Here is a 7968-nt window from a genome sequence, read left to right as displayed (position 1 = left end):
TTCGCGAATGCTGCATTATGGTGTAAAATCGCCTGTTAATCAGAAACGTGTTTCTCTTATTGACGTTAAAAGAGAATCGGGACAGACCAAAACCCCGCAAACAATTTAGGATTTGACTATGCGAGTTTCGTCGCTTGAAAATGATGTTAGGGAACTGAAGACGGTAATAAAGGAGATGAGATCACTTGTATCGAGCAAGGCTACGCGACCGAGGGAGAGTTCACCCATGTCTGCCATTGCCAATGATATAAAGTTAGGTTTTGATAAGATCCCTCAAATGGTAGAAGCAACCATTCGTGCAACCATTCCATCTTTGTTGTACCCACAACAAGATACAGTTTATCACACACCACCAACAATGATTAATAGGTGTTCCTCTTCGAAATCGAGAAACACATCATCGGGTCCCACAAATGGGACATCTACTTCCAAACCAGACACCCAAACTGAAAAGGCTTTGAAGATCAACACCACTGGCAAAATAAATGAAAATATAAGTGTTGATGGCTCGGTCATAGTTGAGTTAACCAACTACGATGAACCTCATAAAACAACTGATTTTAGAACTGAGGATCGCAGCCAAACGGCGAAGGACCCAACTTTGCCATGGGTTTTGAATTTCGTCAGCACTTGTAATTCAAGTGCAGATAGCTTTGGTATTGTTGATTGCACCAACTACAGTGATGATCATCAATCAAATGATTTTGAAACTGGTGATCGACCACCACAGTTATCAGTAGAAGGTTATGGAGTAGGCCAAATGATTCTTCAGAGATTGTTCGATAAAGATCCTCTGTTGATGTATGCTTAGTTGTTATTACCATGTATTTAATGGATTATCCTAACTTAATACAATAAAATGTTCAATTCATCATAAAATATTGATCTACTATTATGCACAGGAATCATCCGGCCCTCGTATTCAAACGGTGGGACATGTTAAGGAGTGACCTCCTCACTTTGGAGCATCCAAATTTTCTTTCTGGAGGTGTAAGTCGTAATATTTCATTTGCTTACCGATCTAATTATTTACGCCATACGCTATTTTACAGTGTAAATATCATTGGGAAGGTTATCGATGGTGTGGCGACAATGCTAACATTAGACATGATTGATGAAGATATTGATCGACCACGTTAGTATATGCCTGCTACATTTTCGGTACGTTTGATTTCAACTACATAATCTGCGTTATTGTCTGCTTTTGATTTCAACTACATCATTACATGTTATTATTAATCATAACATGATTACTTGGTACAGCAAATGTTGACGGGTGATTGCACATTGGAAATTGATAACATCCTTGGGCACTTTTTTAAACCTAAACTAATTCAAGGTTATGCTGGTTCAATGTCAACTGTAAAGGAGATCTACATCCCAATTAATGACAACCTACAACACTGGTTTTGTGTGATATTAGATCTTACCACCAATACGGTGTTGATTTGTGATTCTCTACCCACCTGCGATCTTCGGAGACAGATAGTCACCAGATTGGTAATAAGTACTAACTACAAGACATTGTCTGCGGTATTATTACGATGAATACAAATATAGTATAATTAATTGCGTATTAAATAATGCAGCTCAAAAGACTGGAGTTTGTGTTGCTCAAATGGGATTATAAGGAGTGAAAGCGAAGATTTAATTTAAATAACCTCAGCTACGAAAACGCCGACTAGGTACCCCTCCAACCAAATGGGTAAGTTAAATCTCACTTTTCTCCTTCACGTTTGTGATATTCAATGTCACTCTAATAAATTGATACATACATGTATGATTGTGGATTGTACGTGTGCTTGATAATGATGAATGGAATCAAATTCAATACACCAATCAGTAATGTGAGCAAACAAAATATATACCTCATACTTTAACCATACATTTAATTTGTTCAGAATATATATTTTAGCATTAGTAAACCGAATTTCGTTTCTTTATAGGGGGATTCAGCATTAGTAAGAAGATCTCTGGCTTTGACTATGGAACGAAATAAACATCAGAGCATGGATTATGTTACGGAATTCCTAGTCAACGTCGATGATTGTCGCGGTGATACGGAGGAAGCTTATGATTTATATAATACTACGATGACTTTGTACACCAAATTTTGTAATGGTCGGGAGCAATTGTCTACATGTAAATTCTTTTGGTAATTTTTTTAACTCATGGGCTTTTTCAGGCCCAATTTTTGTAGCTGGATTGGGTTTGACCCAATTATTTAATTTTTTTTATTGACCACTTGTTCTGTTTTATGCATCTAAAAATAAATAATGACTCAAAATTTAAAAGGATGATTTGCTATAATGCCGCTGCTGATTCTTGGAGATCCACGTGTTGCTGTCCATAATGCGGTTGGAGATTATTTCTGATAAAATGACGATTTGCACTTCTCTCCCTCTCACTCCCTTCCCCTTTGCTCTAATTTCTCCCCTTTTACCCTAATTTTGTCAAATTCATTGGGAACACAAAAATTCCTGCAAGTCAAAACGCAATGTCCTCGTACTCATCTAATAACACGACGAGGAGGAGGAACCATGCTTCCAAGTCACACTTGGATTTGAGGTATGCAATGCCTCCTCTATGTAGATACAAATTAAAATTAGGTATAAAGGTGGTTCAATTTAGTCCAGACACAAAGGGTAAATTGTACTATTCCTGTCAAGAATGCAATTTCTTTCGCTGGTGTCATCCACAACGAGCGATTGAGGTACCACTTGGAATGCATACGCAAGATTTTCCAGATGAAATGGAAGAGACAGCTGAAATTTTGCCAACAACAGCCAGGTCTACAAGGGATGATGGAAGAGATAGAGTTGAAAAACTTTTGCATATTTCATGGATTATAATTGCATCATTGTTTACCATCGTGGTGGTTCTGTTATTGAAGCTCTAGAAAATTTGTTGATTGGTTTATTGTGTATCAATGATGTAATGGATGAACCTTCTCAAATGTTGTAAATTACATTTAACAGTGATGAATTGAACGAATAGCGAAAACTTCAATATATATATTATTTAACATTTCACAACTAAACGGAACTTAACAACTTATTTTAAGTTACAAATAAAATTAAACCTTAGATTCGCCGCCACCCACCCCTACACCGTGAACCTGCAATGAATTACATCTCCAGGGTAGTGCTCCTACCTCCGTCAGTCGCTGCTCACAATTCAACAATTAACCTGGGACCCAACCTCAAAGGAGATTGTGGGTGTGATTTCAGAAAAAATAAGAGGGAAAGAAAAAGAGGATTTTTTTTTAAATTAGGTCAATTTTGGGGTTGCGGATTTGATTGATATATTCGCCATAGATGAATTCATATGCAACCAACTGTCATGAATTATTTGCAGCGATTTTTCCATTCAATTAATTGAGGGGTAAATTAGACTACTCCATATTAGTCTATTTTATTTTAATGTAATAAATAATTTTAAGTGGGAAGGATGTATGCGTAATTGCTCAAATTATGATTTTAATCATTTTTCTAGGAAACTCAAAATCACTTTTTCATTCAACGGTTCAGGTCTAATCTATTTCAAATGAATGGTCATTTAGCGGATATCGGACCTCAGATAGGTTTTGAGCGATCAGACGCTAAAAAAATCCTAGTGACAAGTCATATACTTTAGGAATAATAATAATAATAATAATAATAATAATAATAATAATAATAATAATAATAATAATAATAATAATAATAATAATAATAATAATTGATTTTGTCTCGTAAATTAAATAGTGCTCTCTCTCTCTCTAAACCAAAAAAAAAGGTAGGGTAGAGAGGGCTAGTGATAGTAGACTTCCATGGCTTGTGGGAGTGTTGTTGTTTCACTCTCTCCCTATGACGAGACAACAGTAGGCAGCAGTGACCAGTTCTTGTAAGGACAGACAGTACAACTCAAAAAAGTATACTTCCAACCAATCACCTCTCGAAAACTGGCGGGAATGTCTTGTCATCATAATAATATTTATATAAGGTTTATTCTGATGATCTGTATCAAAATCTTTTGTTTGAACCTACTCATCAGATACATACATACAGGTGTTTTAATGATTACAACACACCTTCTCTCTAGTCCTAGCTAATGTATTTAGTACTGTTCAAATGAGTGACGGAACATGCGCTGTGCCCAGCCCGCGGGCCCCCACCTGTCCACCGGCCCGTTTTATAAATATCAGAACTCTCCCGAAAAACTGTGTGTTCTGCGTGTATTTGTGTCTGCTGCTGTCTCTATAATATTTCCCGCCCGCGTTAGGAACTCTGTTTGGCTTCGCTATCTCTGGGGGAATATTTGTAGGGGTAATTAGCTGTAAAGTACTCCCTTTATTATTTTTTCATACTCATATAAATAGCAATTTCAAACTACTTGAACATTAATTTTCATAGTCATAATTTAAATAGGTTAATTTTCAAAGTACTCCCTTTTTATCACGATCTGAATCAAATGTAATATAAAATTAACACAAATTTGTAGATATTTTCATTTAGTATTCAATGCAACTTGACTAAATAAGGGCGAATTGCATATAATACCAGTCAGTCTCCAGCGTTGACTTCTTGATTTTGAAACCTCTTTTTTTTGCCGCAATTTTTTTGCTATGACATGACTTTTTGTGTAACAACTAACACAATAATTTTATTGAAAAATTAGTGTCTGAGACAGTAATATTGCAGAGACATTAATATTGTCTCAGATAGTACTGTTATTATTGTCTTGGATAGTAATATTGATGTCTGAGACAGTAATGCTATTGTCTGAGACAATCATATTGCTGTCTTGCACAGTCATGTTGGTGTCCGAGACAATAATAATGCAGGTCATGATGATAAAGTTAACTAATACATTAATATTATTGTGTTAACAACAATATTACTGTATTGAACAATAATATTGCGGAGAGAGTAATATTACTGTTTCAGACAATAATAATGCAGGCAATGACAATAAAATTAATTGATACATTAAAATTAATTAATACGGTAATATTGCAGTCATGACAGTAGTATTAAAATCGACACACTAATATTATGTTTTAACATCAATATTACTGTCTTTGACAAGAATAATACTACTTGAGACAATAATATTGCAGACCACGACAGTAACATTAATAAAAAGAGTTTTTTCAAATAATAAAAAAAGGTCAATGCTGGCGGGAGAAAAATTCCGGGAAAAAAAAAGTTTAATAAAAAAAAGAAAAGCAAAAATAATTTGACGCCGGAGATCGGTGATGGCTGGAAAAAATGTTTCGAGAAAAAAATTCAAGGAAAAAATAGTTAACGCCGGAGACCTGCGGCTAACTGGCGTTCACCGACGATGACAATTGAAATAAGGTTATGGCTCAAAAACTGATTAATAGGTGAAATTGAGACTACATTATGGTTTAAGTCATGAAATTTGGTGTGAATTGGGAATTGGAGAAGTTAAGGGAAATTTTGGTATAAATAAAAGAATATTCCTGAGTTGGAAATTAAATTTGGATGGGTGAAAATATTTACAAGGAAGAAAAATAGGATGTTTCTCTTTTAATTAAGTGCCTTTGTCATGGATATTTTTTCAATTCGTCTTAAATAATATCAAATTATGTATAAGAGCCAGCATGAGTATAACTCAACTGGTTCCGGAGGTGGTAAGTTGGTACAACGTCATAAGATCGAATCCTGGCAGCCACAGTGTGAGAATTTTAACTCCAATGAGGGTTAGTTCCTTGTGGGCACCAGGTCCGGATCCGCTACCTTAACGGACCGTTGAATCACCATAATTTACATTGATCCATCAAATACTTGTCGTGTCAAGCAATGAGATCCCTGGGGGGAGAGACTTTTTGTCCAAATTATGTATATGAGGGTTATCAAAATACTTCATGGCACTTATTTGTTTACTGTCGTCTACAATGTAGTTTGACAGTGACAAAAAAATGAATCTCGAATGTTATAAGTTATAACACATAAATGTTGTTTGCATTTTTATCTTGGTGCAATCAAATTTTTGTATGAAAAAGGTTATGATTACTTTGATTAATCTTACTATTTACATAAAATAAATTCAATAGATATTTTTCATTCATCTAAACCAAATCTCAAAATTTTCAGAATATGAAAATTTGTAAATCTTTTCATGATATTTTTAGGGCTAAATTGCGGCTATCTATGAGATAAGGTCAAATTAAGAAGAAAAAAACTCTCTTGTTTGGGTGTGTAACTACAACCACACTTCTCAGCTATGTATTGTGTTACGAAAAACCCCCTCATCCATTCTGTAATTTGACACCATATGGTGGACGTGTAAGACATTACATATTTTGGCGCAGATTTCTGTTAGTGAAGATTGAAGAAATTCGCCATATGTGGAAATTAAAGATTGACAAAGATTTGTTTTCTATGTTTACTTTGATCATTTTTGCCTTCAATGACACCTAATTCTCGACTTTCACCTATATAACTCAAAGTATATCAATTAAAGCACGAGTACAATTAAATCTAAATAAAAGATCAACGTAAATTAAACATATTGAGTGTAAATTCTACACTCAACGGAGTGCCATTACTCTTCTAGGTGTTGTTCGTTGATGACATCCTAGTGATAGGTAATGATGTATGGATACTGCAGTCAACCAAAACATGGTTATCCACATGTTTCTCAATGAAAATTTTTGGAGAAGCATCTTGCGTATTGGGAATATGTATATATAGAGATAGATCAAGGAGGTTGTTTGCATTATCCCATTACATGTATATAGACACCATTCTCAAACAGTTTAGCATGGAAGGATCCATGAAAGGGTACGGTTCTTGCGAATATCACATGAGTCTCTTTTTCAAAATCTATGTGTTCAAACATCGAATGAGATTGAGTAGCAGAAGATGATACAATATGCTTCCGCCATAAGAATCATTACACATGGCATGCTATGTACTAGACTTCACTTGTAGAAAAATGGTTTTTTACTACTGTAAAAAGCCGTAACAAAATGTACCTTTTACAACGGGACCATCTTGGAGTCGTAGTAAATGCTACGATTTACCGTAGTGAAAATATATTTGCTACGGCCATTTACCGTAAAAAAGTTTTTGTCACGCCCGTACATGCTACTGCGCAAATTCGTAGCAAAAACATTTTTACTATGAATTTTTTTACCTTTTGGTACGGTTACTGGTCGTAGTAAAAAAAACCATTTTTCTACTAGTGCTTGATATAGCTTATGCAGTGAGCGTCGCTAGCAGATATCAGTCTAACCCCGACCAAGCTCATTGGAAGGTTGTGAAGGACATCATTAAGTACTTACTAAGGACTAAGGACTTGCTCGTAGTCTATGGGGCTTCCGAGTTGAAGATAGAGACGTTCAACTACTTTAATTTTCAATCGGAATGTATGACTGAAAGTCGACGTCGAGATTTGTATTCATGTTGAATAGGGGTGTTGTGTGTTGAAAGATTTCCAAGCAAAGCACGACAACAAATTCCACCACTGAAGCTGAGTATATCACAACATCAGATGTTGCAAAAGGAAGTTGTTTGGATACAAATTTTCATCCAAGAGTTGTGTGTGTGTTATTCCAGATGCTAGTGATGTAGTACTTTGTACTCCGATAATACCGGTGCCGTAGCGGAATCAAAGGAACATCCATGCACATCCTGAAAAAAATATCATCTTATCCAAGTGATCATTAAAGTTGAGAGAGCTAGTTGGCTGGACCGGCTCATAAGAAAAATCTAGAGTCAATGCGACTTAGGTATATGAGTGGTTGATTTTAGGTCAAGTAAAAGATTGTAGAGTAGATGACAAACAAACCAAGTTGTAGCTGTGTTTTTTTATTAAGGTGGGAAAATATCAATTATGAAATCAACATGGTGGGAGAGGTAGGTAATTAAATGCAATATTTGGAATCGTTCTGGGAGTTATTTTGATGTTATTTTAGGGAAATATTTTTGAGAGAATAATTGATAATAAAGTAATGTT

The sequence above is a fragment of the Erythranthe guttata genome, chromosome 2, assembly GCF_056151865.1.
Source record: "Erythranthe guttata isolate IM_541 chromosome 2, IM_541, whole genome shotgun sequence".
In the NCBI taxonomy this organism is placed as follows: Eukaryota; Viridiplantae; Streptophyta; class Magnoliopsida; order Lamiales; family Phrymaceae; genus Erythranthe; species Erythranthe guttata.
The sequence above is the reverse complement of the archived record's forward strand: the minus strand, read 5'-3'. Positions refer to the sequence as shown.